Here is a 21,086-nt window from a genome sequence, read left to right as displayed (position 1 = left end):
CCTCGAGTGCATCATTCGAGGCAGAACCCACTCTAGAGGTAGAGATCAGGCAATATCAGAAAGAAGATAAGAAGCTGCAGGAGATCCGTGAATTGCTCAAGCAAAGCACCTCATTTTAGAGAGGATGATCAGGGTACCTTGTGGTACAAGGGCTGGATATGTGTGCCAGATGTAAAGGATCTCAGGAAGCTGATTTTGAGTGAGGCTCATGATACAGCATATTCCATTCATCCAGGTAGCACGAAGATGTATTATGACCTTAAGAAATGATTCTGGTGGTATGGGATGAAGCGTTCCGTTGCAGAGTACATGGCTATTTGTGACACCTATCAGCGTGTCAAGGCAGAGCATCAGAGGCCAGCAGGTCTATTACAGCCGTTGAAGATTTCAGAGTGGAAGTGGGAGGAGATCACTATGGACTTCATTGTTGGATTGCCTTGTTCTCAGAAAGGGTACAACTCTATATGGGTAGTAGTGGATCGGTTGACGAAGGTTGCCCACTTCATTCCGGTGAACACTACTTACTCCGAAGCTAGACTCGTAGAGTTGTACATCTCCAGGATCGTCTGTCTGCATGGTGTTCCAAAGAAGATCATATCTGATCGAGGATCTCAGTTCACCTCACGGTTCTGGGAGCAGTTGCATGATTCGTTGGATACGAAGCTACGCTTCAGTACCGCCTATCATCCTCAGACAGATGGGCAGACAGAGAGAACCAACCAAGTGTTGGAGGATATGCTTCGAGCCTGCGCTATTCAGTATGGTACCAGCTGGGATAAATGCCTGCCGTTTGCAGAGTTTTTAAACAACAACAGCTATGAAGCCTGTCTAAAGAAGTCCCCCTTCAAGGCCTTGTATGGACGGAAGTGCAGAACTCCGCTATATTGGGATCATATTGGCAAGAGGCAGGTGTTCGGTCTGGATATTATTGAGGATGCAGAACAGCTGGTACAGTAGGTACGAGAGAACGTGAGGGTCGCACAGACTCGTCAGAAGAGCTATGCGGATGTGCGTCGTCAGGACCTGACCTTTGCGGTGGACGATCATGTGTATCTGAAGGTCTCGCTGATGAGAGGAATCCGCAGGTTTAACATGAAGGGGAAGTTAGCCCCTAGATACATCGGTCCGTTCAAGGTGTTGGAACGGAAGGGTGAGGAAGCATACCGTTTGGAGTTACCTCCCAATCTCTCAGGAGTGCATGATGTCTTCTATGTGTCTCAGCTGAAGATGTGCTTGAGAGTGCCGGAAGAGCAAGCACCACTAGAAGGGTTAGATGTATAGGAGGATCTGACCTACACCGAGCATCCGGTGAAGATTCTAGAGACGTCTAAGAGAGTTACTAGGAACAAGAGGATCAAGATGTGCTGTGTTCAATGAAGTCATCACACGGAGGATGAGGCTACTTGGGAGCAAGAAGATGAGCTGAGGAAGACATACCACTCCACCGCACCGAGCTTCTGCTCCGCTGTGGGATGGCCGTTCCACTGCATCCCCGCCGCCCGGGACCACTGCAGGAGCTCCGCCCCAAGTACAGGGTCGACCCCCGAGCCCCTGTTCACAGCCTCCGCCCTTGTGCTCGCCGGATTTGGCCCCGAACCATCGCAGCCGGTGACCCCCGCCTCCGAGCAATTGCTTGCCACCAGTGCCCCTCAGGCTATGCTGACCTCTCCACCAGCTTCACAGGACCTCCCCGAGCAAGACCGTGGAGCTAGAAGCTTTGAGCCGCCCCTCAGCGACCTTCTTCCCCGGTGCCATCTGTGCGTAGCCGCCCGCCCTCGATGCCGGCCACCCCACGCTGCAGCTCCATCCGACCCGAGCCCTCAGGGAGCACCGCATTATCTCCCTGGTCCTATTACGCTAGTTCCAGTGGACCGTAGGTCGTTCCTGCAGCCGGAGCACTGCATGCCGACGAGCGCCGCTGCGCAGTGCCGCCACCACCGTCGCATCCATGTACCAGGGCATTCCCAAGCCCAGTGTAGTGCTCAGGTGAATCACACGTGGCGTGATGAACCTCCCGGACCTAAAACCCGGATGATTTGACCCCCGGAGCATCGAATGCGATGAACTCCGGTGAGCCCCGAGCCGCGCCGCCACGGAGTTAGGTCACCGGCGACCAAGCGCTGCCGCCCCACGCGCCCAAATCTCATGAGCCGCCCGATCCGTGTTCAACGCGTAGGATTAGATCTAGAACGAGTAGGGGTCTGGATCGTTGGATCCAGATCCGATAGCCTACGACCGAAGATACCGGTCAGCGCTCGCACTTTTGCTAAAGAGTCCCTGGAGTTCTTAGAAATCAACCCGCAGTCCACCTCTAGTTCAAAAGTAATTCCAGTTAGGTCCTGTTTTACTTGTTTAGACCCCTGAGCTCTTTGGAAATCGAACTCGCGGTCCAGCGCCGGTAGTTTTGCGTGTTAGACCCTGTGTCTAACCTTTAATTAGGTTTAGGTCCCCGGTTTTTGCTCAGAACCCCCCCTGGAAGTTCTGTTTTCTCGCAGAAAAGTCCCTGGACAAGTCCTTGTTTTAGCTCTAGTTTTCGCGTCTTAGCTCCATTTTAGTTGGTTTTTGCGCTCATGCAATCGTTGTAATGCGTAGAACAGTTCTATCCTAGTTCTATGTGCTGTTTTTATGTAATGTTGTATTGTCTCTTATCTTTTTTCTTTGTTTGCATGTATGTGTATGTGCTGGACCATGTTTTGGCGTTGCGATCGTGAGTAGACGCTGAGCCTTTGGATGAGTACCAGGAGCCCCTTTCTGTAGAGCAGTTTGAGCAGCAGCAGGAGAACTTTGAGGAAGGCAAGTATAACATGAACATCCTATCACTTTTAAATACAATTTCGTACTGCATTTTAATTCTGTATGCCTATAAGGACTTCCTAGCCACCTTATCCTTTATATATATACCTTGGGTTGCATTTTGGTTAGTTGTGCTAGGTGCTGCGCCCTCACATATAATGGTCCTTTGTAATTAATTTAATTAATGGTATATGCAACTTGATTCTGAGAGTGGCCCTCTGTGCTGTGTGCTTGAGCGGCTCACATCTCGTTAAAAGATGTTTTATTAGAAACAAGGTTTAGGGGGCCAGCACGGTGCTTAGTGCTTGGTTGGCCACTCTCCATAAGGACCGGTTCATAGAGCGACAACCTGGGACAACCACGCAACCACAAGACTGGAATGGGACGGTCTTGACTTACTAATTAGGTCATTTTGGTTTGGGAGTAACTTACCTGCGGGGCAAGAGGGGTGGTAAGCTTCAATGGTCCCTGCTCCTCCGGCTTGGTCTGTGCTGTGTGCTTGTACCCCCGTGAGGTGGGCCCTATCGTCGCCGATCCAAAAACCTTAGCGGTTACACCTTACTAACGTGGTCCTTTGTAACGGTCTCGTAGTACGCTTGCTAGTCATCTCACCTAAGGAAGTGTGATGAACAACTAGCGTAGCTCATGACTTGTGGGTAAAGTTGTGCAACCTCTCGAGAGTGTAAAACTGGTATACTAGCCGTGCTCACGGTCATGAGCGGCCCAGATCCTCCATCTGATTAGTGGAGTTTACCTTTGGTGGTTTGGCTTGGTTTATAAGTAGTCTCATGAATAATTTTGATTAATTATTATGTAACTTGGGTTAAGGTAATTCATCCACTTGTAGTAAATAGCCTTAATAAAATCTGCCAAGATTAAAAGCTAATGCAGTTGAGTCAGCTAACCTTAGAGCCTCATAATTCGTGTTATACTTGTTGAGTACAAGTTGTGTACTCACACTTGCCTCCCCTACTCTTCTATCCTCTTTGGGATATCTTCGACTGCTGCTCAGTACCAGGCGACGTGGAGAACTACATCAGCGGGCTCGACGATTTCTAGGCGTTGTCTCCCAGCCGACGTCCCTGTGGCGCCCTGTTCTTTATATATTTATTTTACGCTTCTGCATTTCTTGAACTGATTCTTGATTCAGTTGTAATAAAGATATTCATTCATAATTTATATGCTTTTATTTCGAGATACGTGTTGTGATATCTTGATGATTCTGTTGTATATATACGTGACTTGATCCTGGCACATATATGATTGCTCGATTTATGTTCTTATAAATCGGGTGTGATATTCACAGACCATAGTTTTGCACATGCAAAAAATGCTGCGAAATACTCTCTTGATCTAGGATGTGTTACCTCGATGACGTGAAGAACTAGGAGTATATGAAGGAGCACGAAGAGGTGGGTCATCAACAAGTGGAGGAGAGGTCGAAGACCCTCTATGCTTGGATGAACGGGCTGGCATCACACTGCGAGGCCTAAGATGAAGTGTTTCATGCTTAACATCCTTAGGGAATGTGATCTTGGTGACCCTCTCAATCATGTACATAATGTATGGAGCATAATGTAGATGCTTCCTTGAGTCAAGCAGGACTCGCCTAAGCTCATTCCATATGAAGTCAAATAAATTGAAGGGTCTTCCACCGGGTGCCATGCGGTTCAAGAGATTCACCGCATAGAAGTTAAGGGAAGTGTAGTCACCTTTCTTGGGATCAATGATCCACCTCATCATGAAGTTTGCATAGTTGTAATAGGGTTGCAGGTAGGTGGACTTTCCTTCATGAGCCAAGGTAGGATTGAAAAACATGAATTGAGCATCCATTGGCTTTAATCTCTTCTCCACATGAATGAGATCATATTTCTCATGCTCCGAACCAAGGCCAAGAATGCGAGAGAAGGTCATGTAATCCACACAATAGTGCTCTCCCTCGGTGATCCAGTGGAAGGTGCAATCACTTGCCTTGTAGTAGAGAGAGCAGTAGAACTGACAGATGATCTCAGTGTTCCAATTGTACTTGAAGCCCATGAGATCTCTAAGTTTGAATTCCTCAAACTTTACTATCACAACATCGACTGCAGGGTCTTGCATATCCTCAAAGTACTCCCAGTCAATGTATTTCATTGGCATAATGGGAGCATCATTTTTCCTCATTACCACTGATGCATAGAAGTCCTTATTGTTAGACCTGGATACACGGGATTGTACATGTGGCATACTTTTCCTAGGATAAGGGTTGGGACATGGCTCATGCCCTAAATCTATGTAACTACTCGTAGCCTAGTAGAACTACTCCTACAGTAGTCAAACTAGTCGGATACAGTAGGGAACTACCAGAAAAGTACTCGGGTAGGACTCTAGGGCATGTATCCGACTAGGACTTCTATGTAAACCTATCCCCCCAGACTATATAAGAGCGGACAGGACCCCCTCCAAAGGGAGAACGCAGTGATCATCCAGGGAATCACCCAGGAGATCACCCAATCATCATCAATGGCAATGCAAACCACACAAGACGTAGGGTATTACGCTCTCGGTGGCCCGAACTTGTCTAAACCTTATGTTCCTTGCACCTTCGAGTTCCTAATCTTGGCGATACCCTACCTACAAACTCACCACCTCAGGGGTATCGCTCGGTGGGCGTGGCGGTAAAACACCGACTGCTGGCACGCCAGGTAGGGGTGTTCATCGAGCATCCACTGGAGAACCCGATGGCATCTCTCAGCTTCACCAGCAATGTGCTCGATGAGGGCACAACCTTCATCTTCAGCTCATGGATCTGCATCACCAACGGTCTGGGTGGCTTCAACAGCCACCTAATTGACTCCAAGAAGCCGGAGGCCCCTGCAGTGACTCGACACAGCAACCTTGACTCCTTCATCGACGATCTCATGGAGTTGCTGCTCCCTGATCTGACCAGGAAGATCGAGAACACGTCCATTTTCAACGCGACTCCAAGTCATGCTGCACCAGGACTCGGATCGGATTCAAACTGATCTAAGGAAGCTTCACGATCCAAGTCCCTCCCTAATTCAGAGGAGGACTTGGATCGCCTCTTTAAGATTCGAGACAAGGGAGCCACCGCGCATCAGGGGCCCCCCGTTCTCGAATATGATTCAGATTCAAATAAAGAGTACCCGTCAATTACAATTCCAGGCCGAGGAGGACTCGAGGATGGGGAAGCCACCGCTTGTTGGGAGGCCCCAGTTCTCGTTATCCACTCACAACTCGATGATTACTCCGAGTCATTTTCGGGTAGTCATCCTGGTCTAACTATTACATCCATGCCGCAAGGTTGTTTCCGGTACTGGAAGGGTCTAGAGCCCTCTAAGGTACTCAAATCTGACTCCCACCTTGTGGCACAATCCACCCTTCGGCGAATCAACCCCAGGGAGCCAAAAATTCTTGACTACTCCACTCAACATCGACGCGCTGCCGCGACAACCTCGACTACTCAACTCACGCCGCAGTCATGACTGTGTCGACAAAACGGTAGCGCCAATGACATCTTCGACAACTCGTCCTGACTAGAAACTAGCCGGGACCGAGCCGCAAACTACTCAGCGACTAGCTTCGCTTGGTCAACAACTAGTCGGAATCAACTCTGACTAGTTGGCTCCATCAACAAATCGCTCACGGATCAAGATCAGGTTGAGACGGTTCAACCCAGCACCCTCTCCGCATTGGAAGAGGATCTTGATCATCCTCCACCACTCGGAGAAGGAGAAGCCACCACTCGTCCGGGGGCCATGGTTTCCGACAATCAGTCGAATCCATCTACTCATGTGACCTAGGGTCTGGTAAGGGGATTAGATTGGTTGGGTAGGTTTGGGCAGTGGAAGGGCAAGGAACCTTCCAGGACCCTCAAATCAAGTCCACCTCGATTCTTCGCCACACCTGGGGAACTCCCTTTTCAAGAGGGTAGACCCCTCCCCCCATTTGATGATGAAGATAAGGGCCAGGCAGTGAGTAGTGCCAAACACTTCGCCCCCAATCAAGGAGTACTCATGATTCATGCCGACGAGGACTATGAAGGCCTAGAATAGGTCCAACTAGATGACTATGATGACTACCTCCTTGATCCACTCGACGAAGATGTGGACGTAACTATGGATAGGGAATCCTCATCCAACATGAAGGTGGACGATGCAGATGACATCTAGAAGGAACGTCGCAGGCTCATCAATGCGAAGCACGCCCAACGAAGGCACCACACCATCAAAACGAACTAGCAGGGACACCCTAACCTCCACGACTTCTCCACGGGTGACCTTCGAGCCATCATCAACGCTAGCCGGGACGCCCACAATATCATCATTGCCAAACAGTAGGAGCACGAAGAATTGAAAGCCTGCAGCACCACCCGCAACCAACACCCTCTCGTGTACTTGGAGACTACTCAGAAGCGAAAGCCAGAAGCCGTGGAACAATCCACCCTCAGGAAAAAGACTCCCAGTTCAAATAAACGACTCGAGGAAGTGCTCCACGGGCAATGCCTGTACCATCCGAAGAGCAAGCATTCTACTTTTGAATGTCAAGCCCTTTGAAGGGCCCTTGGAGCTCCGCAAGTCCACGAAGAAAGGCGACGGGACTACCCGACCAGTGATTTACTCATAAATTTCGTTCCCGATTCAAGGAGGTTTCCTGAGGATCTTTTTGGTGTTTTATTTGTTTAAACCATTATTTTGGGACCTTATCTTGAAACAGGAGGTTATGTACATCTAAAAGAACCCCTTTTTACCACTTAGTCAGGGTCGCTATTTATGTTTATTTACTCGGGTTAATCATGACTCCCTCACTAAACTCAGGGAACCCTATCATAGTCGAACCATGCGACTGAGTGGTTGCCTCGCTTGACAATGACTAGTGGAACCCGGTAATTAGTCTAACAAGCACCTACGCTATTGTCTATCAAAACCTACCAGTAACCCCCAGATTACTAGTCCCCATCTAGTTTTCTGTGTTACTGAAGGGGCCTTGTTCCCAAACTTCCAGTAACACTCCGTTTACTAGTTTTCGACTAGTATTACACGTAGTTTATTGAAGGGGCCTTGCTTCCGTACAACTTTGCCAATGGTTTTGATGGAATTCAATGTTTCCTGACTAGAAGCAGCATGAAGCAATCGTACCACCCGCATGGAAATCAACCGTTCAATCGACAACTTGGAACCCCTTCCCCTCGGTTGAAGGTCCTCTATCACAAGTCGGAGAAGGATTTGGATCGTCTAAGGGGCATTTGGATGGTCTATGAAAAGTCGGAGAAGGATTTGGATCGCCTACTACAAGTCAAAGGAGGATTTGGATCGTCTACTTCAAGTTGGAGAAGGACCAGCCAGCATCCATTGAAAGGCTCCTGTTCCCCCCGACTACTCGGACTTCATCAACAACGCCATACCTTCACCAAATGGCCACCACGGCCTGATGGCACCTCAATCTTGGTAGGGCGGGCAGGGCATCGGAAGGGTATGAGTCCTCCAAGCTACCCGGCTCAGTCCACCCTTTTAACACCTTAATCTTGGTAGGGCGGGCTAGAGCATTGGAAGGGCATGAGTCCTCCAAGCTACCCGGCTCAGCCCACCATTTTTGCGCCTCAATCTTGGTAGGGCGAGCCTGGGCATAGGAAGGGCATGAGTCCTCCAAGCTACCCGGCTCAGCCCACCTTTTCTGTGCCTCCATCTTGGTTGGGTGAGCTTGGGCATAGGAAGGGCACGAGTCCTCCAAGCTATCTAGCTTAGCCCACCATCCTTCACCTATAACTTGGTTGGGTGGGCCTAGGTATCGGAAGGGCACGAGTCCTCTAAGTTACCCGGCTCAGCCCACCTTTTTGCGCTACAATCTTGGAAGGGCAGGCCAGGGTATCTGAAGGGCAAGGAGCCCTCCAAGCTACCTGGTTTTGCCTATCTTTTTGGGGCCATCAACCCCAACAACCAGTCGGGCCTAGCACCATTCCAAAAAAGGCAGGATCCTCGAGTCCTCGATGACTACTTCACCATCGCCAGGGCACTCAACGACCCGCCGACAACTACTTCGACTACACGACCCACCTGAGCCGGACTCACACCACCAGTGACTAGTTGCAATTGATTCCAACTAGCCGGGATCATCCACAAACCAGCGCAGCTTCATCAGCAAGCAACACGGCTTCATCGGCAATCACCAACGAATCAAGATTGCCAATTACCCACGAGAAGACTGAGATCCTATTCAAGGAGGTTTTACGGAGATCTTTAGGGAATTTGTTTAACCATTGTCTCGAGTTTCATCTCGACACAAGGGGTTTTTCCCAAAGAATTCGTTCAACCACTCGGTCAGGGGATCAAGGAGTTTTCCCAAAATAGGGCATGTTCGTTCATCCTTTCTTCAGCATCATACAACTTGTTTTGGCCCGCCCAAGGTATTCCTTTGGGCTAACCGAGACATCTTCGCATGGCAACTTACGACCTGTCTTGGCCCGCCTAAGGATTCCCTTTGGGCTAGCCAAGACATCCTTGTTCAACGCCTACTTTCGTACCAACGCACGTACATGATTGCATCGTCCCTTCCTTTGGGCCAATCAAGACTTGTCTTGGTCCATCCAAGGATCTGATCACCCCACATGAAGGACCTCATCCTCAATTCCTTAGGGCCAATTGTGATGTTTTCACAAGTCAATATGTGCATTCTCATGGTTTGCCCAAGGATGTGAGTGAAGCTACTAGTAAGATTTATTTCTCCCTCATTAACTTCTAGTCCTCTTCATATACTTCGAGTACAACTCTATTTATTGGTGCACGGCTAGTATACGTGCAAGTTTACTGAAGGGGTCTTGCTCTCATACTTTATGTATCTTATTACTAGTTTTCGACTAGCATTCTTCGATACTGAAGGGGATTTGCTCCCCAACTTCTAGTACAACTCGGTTTTACTAGTTTCCGGCTAGTACTACACGTAGTGTACTCAATGGGCATCGCTCCCAGACTTCCAGTAACGCTCCGTTTCACTAGTTATGGACTAGTACTATGTGTAATGTACTGAAGGGGCCTCGTTCCTGGAATTCTAGTACACTCCATTTTACTAGTTCGCGATTAGTACTACACGTAGTGTACTGAAGGGGCATCGCTCCCATACTTCCGGAAAGACTCCGTTTTACTAGTTTTCGACTAGTACTACTCGTAGTTTACTGAAGGGGTCTCGCTCCCATACTTCCAATAACGCTTCGATTGCTAGCTAATGACTAGTACCTTATGTTACTGAAGGGGTTTTTAGTCTCGTATTTCCAGTAACATTTAGACTACTAACTCTCCAACTAGTACTCTATGTTACTGAAGGGGCCTCACTCCCATACTTTCAGTTTTTCTTCATGTGCTAGTTTTCAACTAGTTATACATGGAGTTTATTGCAAGAGCACCGCTCCCAACACGGTTTCATGTCTATCAGTTACAACATACTTTTATGTTTACCTTCTAGGGGACCTGATCTCGACCGTGATGATGGGCGAGTTGAATTCAACTCTGCTCAGCTGGCTTCATCAACAATCACCAACGACTACTTCAATTTCACGAGAATGCTCGCCTACGCGTCGCTGACTACAATGACTACTTGTCGGATTCGACTCCAACTAGTTGGGTTCATCAACAACCATCGGCGACTTCTAGACTTCATGAAGAATGCACGACAACATGCTGGCGACTACTTCGACTACTCATTTCACCTACAAGCTAGTCAGAATCGACTATGCTTGGCGACATGCTGGAGGCTACATCGACCACTCATCTCACTTACAAAACTTGTTGGAATCGACTCCGACTAGTGGGCTTCATCAACAATTCAAGATTCAGCGGCAACTTGGCCAATACCTAGGCTCGGGGGCTGGTGCCACCGACTATTAGGCATATGCTATGCGACTCATCTAGCTTCCAGGCTCGGGGGCTAGATATGACATGGCTCTCAACAATGATGATTGCATGCCACGATTCTTTGGATCCTTTATTCCAAAACTTAGGGATTTGGATTCAAGACTCGGGGGCTGCGGGACACATGTCATTAGCGACTTGTTTTTTATATCTGCTGGAAGATAAAGACAGAAGACTCAAGATTGAATTGACCCTCAGCCTGATTCTATGAGTCAACCTAAGGCTCGGGGGCTACTCCATATGGAGTGCGAGTTTAATTGCACCCCATATAAAAGAAGACAACTACTCGGGGCATGAGCACCTCACAGTCTCGATGCAGTCAAGGAAGTACTCGGAGGACATCTTCAAGGGGGAGTTTGGGAGGACTCAAAGACGCCTTCAAAAGTACTCGAACGCCTGCAGTACTCGGCTACGAAGAGCTCGGGGGCTTGTCAGACCCGAGTACACGGGACTGTACACGTGGCATACTTTTCCTAGGATAAGGGTTGGGACATGGCCCACGCTCTACATCTATGTAATTACTCGTAGCCTAGTAGAACTGCTCCTACAGTAGTCAAACAAGTCGGATACAGTAGGGAACTACCGGAAAAGTACTCGGGTAGGACTCTAGGGCATGTATGCGACTAAGACTTCGATGTAAACCTGTCCCTCCAGACTATATAAGGGCGAACAGGACCCACTCCAGGGGGAGAACACAACGATCATCTAGGGAATCACCTAGGAGATCACCCAATCATCATCAAAGACAATACAAACTACACAGGACGTAGGGTATTACGCTCTCGACGGCCCCAACTTGTCTAAACCTTGTGTTCCTTGCACCTTTGAGTTCCTGATCTCGGTGATACCCTACCTATAAACTCACCACCTCAAGGGGTATCCCTCGGTGGGCATGGCGGTAGAACACCAATACTTATGGAAATCACACCAAAACTAGGATGCCTTTCTCTGCCCATCTGAACAGAAGATATGATATGGAGTTAAGGATTTGAAGCAATGAATCAAAGCCATGATACAAATGTTTGATTTTTTGACAAGCTTCAGAGTCTCCGGCCAATTCTTTGGAGTCTCCGGACAATTGTTTGGAGTCTCCGGAGATTCCGGAACTTGCAGCACAAACCCTAAAATTTTTCATGCGCATTGATCCACCATGGAAATTTAATGAAACTTGAGATCCTAGTTCTAGAGGTCCTATAGAGTAGTTCTATCCAAAGGGAACTAACTAGAACAACCTACATCGAGAGATCAGATGAAGATAAGATTAGGGTACCCTGGAATTCAAAAATGAGGATTGCGAAACCAAATCCAAGGTCTCCACAACGTTCCCTTGCAATGGAGGAGCCTTCCTTGATGAAACTTGAAAGATTTTGACGGTGGATGGAGAAAATCTCCCAAAGGAGGTGTATAGAGAGAGAAACTAGAGAGAGAGGTGGCAGGTTGAAAGTGAAAAGAAGTGACCGTTCACTTTTATTCCGTGTAGGGTAAATACCCTAGAATTTTTGGAGTCTCCGAAAAAAGTTTCGGAGTTTCCGGAAAAAATTCCGGAGTCTCCGCTCCCCCTAAGACTAAGCATGATTTGGGAGATTTTTCTATAGCTTGATATAGATGGAAGATAGACTTTCTCTGTGAATTCTATGTGGCATCAGAGATTTACTAGCTTGAGACTAGCCAACAAAAAATCAATGGGAACAATAGTCTCAAGTTAGCAAATATAAGATCCAACATTTTCCTGAAAACACACTTCTAATATCTAAAAGTAGATTTTTACAAAGATTAAGCTAGAGTCAAACAATTGTGTGCATGATCTCAAACTAAGTTACAAGAATCCAAGATATTTAATTCACTCCTCAAGGTACAAAATCTTTGCTTATCAAGTGATTTGGTGAAGATATCGGCTAGTTGTTTATCAGTGCTCACATGACTTAGAGCGATTTCTCCTTTGGCTTTGTGGTCTCTCAAGAAATGATGTCTTATGTCTATGTGTTTGGTTCTTGAGTGGTTTACGGGATTGTTAGCGAGCTTGATAGCACTCTCGTTGCCACACAAGAGTGGAATCTTACTAAACTTATAACCAAAGTCACTCAAGGTGAATCTCATCCAAAGTAGTTGCGCACAAGAAGCACCGGCAGCAACATACTCGGCCTCAGCGGTGGATAGGGCAACAGAATTTTGTTTCTTAGAACTCCAAGACACTAAAGATCGATAAAGGAATTGGCAAATCCCCGACGTACTCTTTCGATCTACCTTGCAACCGGCATAATCTGAATCGGAATAGCCAAGCAAATCGAAAGTGGTGCCCTTGGGATACCACAAGTCGAGACATGGAGTGTACACCAAATATCTTATAATTATCTTAACAGCCTGTGGCAGAACCGCCTGAATTATTCCGGTTCAAATGCGCTAGTTATCGCTATTCAGCCGATACTAACTCAATGCACTTCAAACGGAACAATCCATTGGTCTGTCGGGTCTCCGCCCGATGCAACCATGGTTCAATAGGATCGAAGTAGGTTTACCTCGTACGAAGGCGAGTTTACAACGCAACAGCTCACCAACTTATAATTCACAACATATTAAATGTTATTACAAACCATTCCAAACTTTAGGTAAATTTATACAAACATTGTTTAAAGTAACAAGCTAAAAGCTTGCTCAAGTTTACAGCGGAAGCAAACATAAACACGCGACTACACGCGTCATGAAGGTTGACACCATACTCAGCCCAAAGCTTGGTGTCACTCAGGAGGGTCACTGCCAGCCGGGGACGGATCCCACTCCATGGACCAGCCAAAAGGAACAGCAGTTGGCCAAGCGGGGTTATCCGTGGGGTTCTCGAAGGTCATACCTGAAAAATTTACTAGCAAGACTGAGCATACTAATACTCAGCAAGGCTTACCCGGCATTGGGTATACTTAGCCCGTAATTAGACTCATGAAGGTTTGAAATGGTTCTGGGTTTTATTTCAGCTGAAAAGCAACAAAGAGTATGATCTACTTTCAAATTTTAGCTTACCAGATTCTAGTTGATTATCAATTCTAGGTAAGCACCTACACTAAGTAAGCAAGGTAGAGATTATCATTAATCAAGATTATGCCATCAATAGTTACACTTCTTACTCTATGTGGTAGAAGGAATAAGCAGTCTCAATCTCCACGAGAAACGGATGATTCCTGAATCGAATTTCAAACCTTGCAAGGGTAAACCTAACTCACACGCTTGGAACATCCAAAGAGTGTTCTGAAGCAACCGTTTCCCTCATTTTCCGGGTTATGGATCAGGGCCACCACAAGCGACTGCAGGACCGTACGCACACCAATTGTGCGGGACATACGTTTGTAGCGCGACTACATGATCGTACTCCCGTCTGCCATGTAGAACATACTCCCACACGTTGGTGCGTGTAAACATAAAATAAAAGTCAAGTGGTGGAGACATGTCCATTTGCCGGGCCATTCAGGTACTAGGCTTACCGCTTTACCATATTTCACAGCATGTGGCTAGTACTTTCAAACGCTTAGCCACCACTATCACACGCTGCGACCTTAACAATTTTTATCAAAACAGACAGGGTAAACTCCCAGGTCATGATACTGCACATGACCCTGTCCATTATCCTTATAGTGATTGCAGAATAGTAAACATGCAACTCCTATATCGCACGAGTGACAGAAAATCACCCGACTTCTACCGGTCCTATTAGCAGAGCGTCTATGCGATAAGGACTCGGGTACAATACATAGGATTCCTAAGAGTTATGCATCTGGGGTTTCATTTCAACTCCTAGACGTAATGCAAGATATATAATATATAAGTGAAATGGTAATAAATTGAAATACTGGGGTATGCATCGGGGCTTGCCTTCTTGAGTGGGGTTGGGAGTAGGAGTGTCAGAGACTTCCGAACTTTGGTTCGGGTCTTCAGAAAACCCTTGATCTTGCTCCAAGACTAGCTCGTAATTTCCGTCGTCGAGTGTCGTCATCTCTACATGGTATGCAATAATTTAAATGAGACGGTGCTTAGGTTTAGGAATTTTATTTCACAATAAAGTTGCAATCCAACAATTCACACACATGAATTCATGAAACAAGGGGGGTTTACTTTTAAATTACCCTTTATACTTAAGTTATGGTTATAGTACTGGATTTGCTGAAAATAGAAACTTAAAATATTTAAATTTGAATTTAAACTTCAAGTTTAAATTCAAATCTTAGGTAAATAGAGTTATAAAATCTTGAAATTTTAATTATGAACTATGTACCAATACATTAGACTATGGTAAAAAGATCTAAATAAATAAGCTTTAGAAATATGCTTAACTAAATTCAAATCATTTCAAATTGAATTGCCCAAATTCAGAAGAACTTAAATTTCAAAATAATACTAAGCTTGAAACTTTTACACTAGCTTGCACATGATCTAAGGATGCTACATACCAAAAATCTCAAGAGTCTAAGCTTGTATGTAAGAGTTACATATAAAATATCCCTTCTACTTAGATTTAAAATAGATTCAAAAGTATTTAGTTTCAAACCAAACTTCATTAATAAAAGTTGTAGATTTTGATTTCTAGTTTCTAACAAAACTAGTTTGGCAATTTTTGGATTTTTCTACAATTTTCTATGAATTTTGCAAGTCAGCAGCCTAGCTCACATAAAATAACACATGAGTTTACACTGGGGTCCTTGGTAACTTGCACCGAGACCCCTAGAACAGAAAAAGGTATCACAAATGTGCCCTTGCCGGCTCTTGACGGCGCCCGGCATCTCTGTCTCCGGCATTCTCGCCGGCGGCGAGGTCCTAGGTGGGGAGGGATCGGTGCTACACGACCTACAGAGGCTACTGAACACGATGGGGGGGGTGATGTGCTCGAAGAGCAGTAGCGGAGCACGGCCGGCGGCGAGAAATGGCGGCGGCCGTGGCAGTGCGTCGTCGTTCCCAGCGAGGGGCCAGCGAACATGGGGGAACAAGGCACGCGTGAGCACCGGGGGAGTGCGGGGATGCTTTCCCCCAACTTAATTTGGACAGAAACAGGTCGGAGAGTGGTGATCGACGGCGGGGTGAATCGCGGGTTCTTACCGGCGACAATGGTGGCCGGCGTTCTGCAGGCTAGGGCGACGGAGGGTGGTGAAGGAGGGGCGGGATCGCTTTAGGAGGATGATGTGGTGCTGATGGTGCCTTTGATTGGGGCGGAGGGGTCTTGTATCGATGGGTCGACGGGAGGCCGAGCGGCGGCGGAGGGAAGAGGCTCGCTGGTGCTGTGGCCCGGCAGTTCTGGTGGAAGAACTTGAAATTGGCTTGCTCGACGAGGTGTGGTGGATCACGGGGGTGCTGTTCGTGCTTCGGACCGAGGATGGGGAGCGGTGGTGGGGGCTGCCGACGGTGAGCCGGAGTCGCGGAGGAGGTCCGGTGAGAGTTGGCGGTCGGAGTAGGGAAAATTGAATGGAAAAGAAGTGTGCAATTGCCCAGGCATGTGCTAGAGGAGCCAGAGGAAGCGCTCGGGGTCCAGAAGAGGATGTGCCCATGCGCAAGCAGGAGCTGGCGTCTCGGCGGCGCGCGTGGCGACCGCGGCAAAGCTCGGGCAGAGGCAACACGACGTGGAGGACGCAAGGGCGAGCCAGCACGGGGTCGGGAGGGCGGCGGCAAGGTGGGGTAATGAGGCGTGGAATCGTTGGAAGGCAGGAGGTGGCGCAGAAGACGCTGCAACGGCGAGCGGCGGTGAGGCGCAGCTCGGGCAGATGGCGGGCGACGTGGCGAGCGCAGGGGGTGGCCAGCGCGAGGTCGGGGAAGGCGGCGGTGGAGCGGGGAAGGGCACGTGGACGGCACAGAGCGGCGCTGAGGCGGCAGAGGCGGTGCACATGGCTGGCAGAGCGGCGGCGGCGCGCGGGACAGAGAAACAGAGGAGAGGGAGAGAGAGAGGTAGACAAAGGAGGACCCAAATGCAATATCACAGAAATGCAGGGACCTTACTGTAATGATCTGATAACTTTTAAACCAGTGCTCAAATGAAGATGGGCCCAAAAGCAAAAGTGTATGGTTTTTCAAGATCTACAACTTTGCTTTAAGGCTCATTTGCAGAAGAGCTAAGTATTTGCAATTAATTTGAAACTTAACAAAATTTCCAAACTTTACATAAATCCTATTTTAAAACTACACTACATTTATATCCTATGTGTAGTTTCACCTACATTTGCGATTTAAACATAAGTTTTTGACTTTTGCAAAACAACCCTCATACATTTGAATTCTACCCTCCATGCTTACCCATTTAGCACTAAAGGACCTTTATTAAAAGATAATTATATAAACAACCCTTTTCCCTTAGCATTTAAATTTTTAAACACACTTTTACCACCTTTTGCACATAACATCACACTTAAATTTAGGGTGTGACAATACTAATTACCTGATTGTCACATAGCCATAAAATAATATTCCTTAGGATTAGCTTGAAACCTTGCACACATGCACACACTAAGCATGATATCGGGCCTAGATGCATGAAGGTAAAATAGAGATCCAATCATGGAGCGATATACCTTTTGATCCTGGGCCTGACCATCTTCATTTAGGTCGAGATGCCCATTTGTTGGCATAGGTGTCTTGATAGGCTTAGCATTCTCCATCTCAAACTTTTTAAGCATATCTTTGTGTACTTAGTTCGACAAATGAAGGTGCCTTCTTTGAGTTGCTTGATTTAAAATCCTTGGAAAAACTTCAACTCTCCCATCATGGACATCTTGAACCTATTGGTCATGATCTTACTAAAATCTTCACACCATTCTTGATTAGTAGAACCAAATATAATATCATTGACATATATTTGGCACATAATGATATCATGTTTAACTTTGCGAGTGAAGAGAGTAGGATCGGTTTTGCCTATCTCAAAGCCTTTCCTTATGTGAAAATTCTTAAGATATTCATACCATGCTCTAGGAGCTTGTTTAAGCCCATAGAGCGCCTTACGGAGCTTGTAGACGTGGTTAGGATGTTTTGGATCTTCAAACCCTGGTGGTTGCTCAACATAGACCAATTCGGAAATTGGTCCATTCAGAAATGCACTCTTCACATCCATTTAGTATAGCTTGAAATCATGGTGAGTAGCATAGGCAAGTAATATACAAACTGATTCAAGCCTAGCTACAAGTGCATATGTCTCACTAAAATCCAAATGTTTGATTTGAGTGAAGCCTTGAGCCACCAACAGAGCCTTGTTTCTTGTTACCACACCATGTTCATCTTGTTTGTTGTGAAACACCCATTTTGTACCAATCATGTTTTGCTTGGGGCGTTCAACCAAGGACCAGACTTCATTCCGAGTGAAGTTGTTCAACTTTTCTTGCATGGCCATCACCCAATACGCATCACCCAAAGCTTCTTCTACCTTAAGAGGTTCTAAAGAGGAGACAAATGAGTAATGTTCACAAAAATTTGCTAGTCTAGAACGTGTTGTTACCCCTCTTTGAATGCTCCCAAGGATGTTATCCACTGGATGATCGTGTTACATGCTTTGGTGAACTCTTGGGTGAGGTGCTTGAGCTTGATGTTGCACTGGATGATCATCCTCATCAGCTTTATCTTGATTAAAGACATCTTCATTAGCATAATCGGAGTATCTAGATATATGTCCGGAGTCTTCGAAACTTGCAGAGTCTCCGTAGATTTGGCCCGAGTCTCCAGAGTTTCAGCAGCAATGGTATTTGGCCCATCTTTTGGTGTCTCTTGATCATTCTTTTAGCAAGGCCTGATTTCTCTAGTTGCTAGGTTCTGAATGGCTTGCTGAGGAGCTAATTCGTCATCTACATCATTTAGATCAACTTGCTCCTTTTGAGAGCCGTTGGATTCATCAAATGTCACATCACACGCAATTTCAACGCATTCGGAGGAATTGTTGAAAACACAATAGCCATGAACATTTGAAGCATAACCAAGAAGAAAACCTTCATCAATTTTAGATGCAAACTTAGAGTTTTTGGGCTTCTTGTTAAGAATGAAACACTTACTTCCAAAATCTCTAAAATAAGACACGTTAGGCTTTTTACTGGTTAGAAGCTCGTATGTGGTCTTTTGCAAGATCTTGTGTAGGTAGAGATGGTTGATTGCATGACATGCCGTTTTAACCGCCTCCGCCCAAAACTGATGTGAAGTCTTGTACTCATCAAGCATAGTTCTTGTGGCTTCAATGAGTGTTCTATTCTTCCTTTCCATAATACCATTTTGTTGAGGAGTGTATGACACCGAGAACTCATGAACAATACCTTCTTCATCAAGGTACTCTTCAATATTGGTGTTCTTGAACTCGGAACCATTGTCACTTCTCACTTTCTTGATCTTCACATCAAACTCATTTGGGGCTCTTTGTCACACCCGATTTATAAGAACATAAATCGAGCAATCATATATGCGCCAGGACCAAGTCACGCATATATACAACAGATTATCAAGATATCACAACACATGTCAGGAAAAACATTAACATAAATCGTAAATAAATCATAAATGTATTATTTTATTACAACCGAATCAAGAATCGGTTCAAGAGTTGCGGAAGCGTAAAAGAGATACATAAAGAGCTGGGCGCCACAGGGACGTCGACAGGGAGACAAACGCCTAGAAGTCGTCGAAGCCGCTGACGTAGTCCTCCACGTTGCCGGGCACTGAGCAGCAGTCGAAGATATCCGAAATAGAACAGAAGAGTAGAGAGGCAAGTGTGAGTACAAGCTCGTACTCAACAAGTATAACACGAGTATGAGGCTCTAAGGTTAGCTGACTCAACTGCATTAGCTTTTAATCTTGGCAAATTTTATTAAAGCTAATTACTACAAGTGGATGAATTACCATAAACCCCATTGCATAAGAATTAATCATTATTAACTAAGAACTACTGAGAACCATCCAAACCCAAAACCACCCGGGGAATCTCCCTAATCAAAGGTTGATAACCCCACTAATCAGACGGAGGATCTGGGCCGCTCATGACTGTGAGCACAGCTGATATATCAGTTTTACACTCTCGAGAGGTTGCACAACTTTACCCACAAGTCGTGAGCTACGCTAGTTGTTCATCACACTTCCTTAGGTGAGATGGCTAGCAAGCACACTACGAGACCGTTACAAAGGATCACATTGGTAAGGTGTAACCGCTAAGGATTCTGGATCAGCGACGATGGGGCCCACCTCCGGGGGGTACAAGCACACAGCACAGACCAAGCCGGAGGAGCAGGGACCATTGAAGCCTACCACCCCTCTTGCCCACGCAGGTAAGTTACTCCCGAACCAACACGACCTAATTAGTAAGTCAAGACCATCCCATTCCAGTCTTGTGGTTGCGCGGTTATCCTAGGTTGTCGCTCTATGAACCGGTCCTTATGGAGAGTGGCCAACCAAGCACTAAGCACCGTGCTGGCCCCCTAAACCATGTTTCTAACAAAAACATCTTTTAAGGATGCACAAACCACTCAAGCACACAGCACAGAGGGTCGGCTCTAGAATTAAGTTGCATAAGACCATTAATCAAATTAATTAGAAAGGACCCAGATGTGTTGTAGCGCAGCAACCTAGCACAACTAACCAAAATGCAACCCATAGGATATATTTAAAGGGTAAATAAGTGGCTAGGAAAGTCCTTATAGGCATACAGTATTAAAATGCAGTATGAAATTGTATTTAAAAGTGATAGGAGGTTCATGTTATACTTGCCTTCCTCGTACTCTCCCAGCTGCTGCTCGAACTGCTCGGAAGATGGCTGCTCCTGGTACTCGTCCAAAGGCTCCGCGTCTACTCACGATCATCAAGCATAGTCCACACATACACACATGCACAAACAATAGCAAACTATAAGAAAACAGTACAACATTACATAGAAACAGCACTCAAAACTAGTCTAAAGCTATTCTACACGTTTCAACGATCGCGTGGATATAAAGAACACCTAAAACGGAGCTAAAACGCGAAAACTACGCTTAAAACAAGATCCAGGGACCTATTTGTAAGAAAACTGGAGGTTCTAAGAAAACGTAATTAAACCCTAGACACCGGGGCTAGCTAGCTAAAAACCCTAAGCTGGACTGCGGTTACTGAAACCTGAAAGCGCAGGGGTCTAAACGAATAAAACAGGGCTGGACTGCAATTACTTTTGAATTAAGATGGACCGCGGGTTGTTTACTCCAAAAGACAGGGGTTCTTTAGCAAGAATGCCAAGCCGAACCGGTATTGGTGGATTTGATCCGCTGGATCCAGATCCAAAGGTCACGATTTCATGAGATCCCGATCTAATCCGGGATGTGGGCTACCGATCCAACGGCCGTGGGAATTGGGGACGCAGGTGGCGGCGATTGCTCGTCGGAAGGGGCTTCCGCGGCGGCGCCTCGCCGGCCTTGGCAGTTCCTGGCC

Source organism: Panicum hallii, chromosome 7, assembly GCF_002211085.1.
Source record: "Panicum hallii strain FIL2 chromosome 7, PHallii_v3.1, whole genome shotgun sequence".
In the NCBI taxonomy this organism is placed as follows: domain Eukaryota; kingdom Viridiplantae; phylum Streptophyta; class Magnoliopsida; order Poales; family Poaceae; genus Panicum; species Panicum hallii.
Note: the sequence above shows the minus strand (reverse complement) of the source record.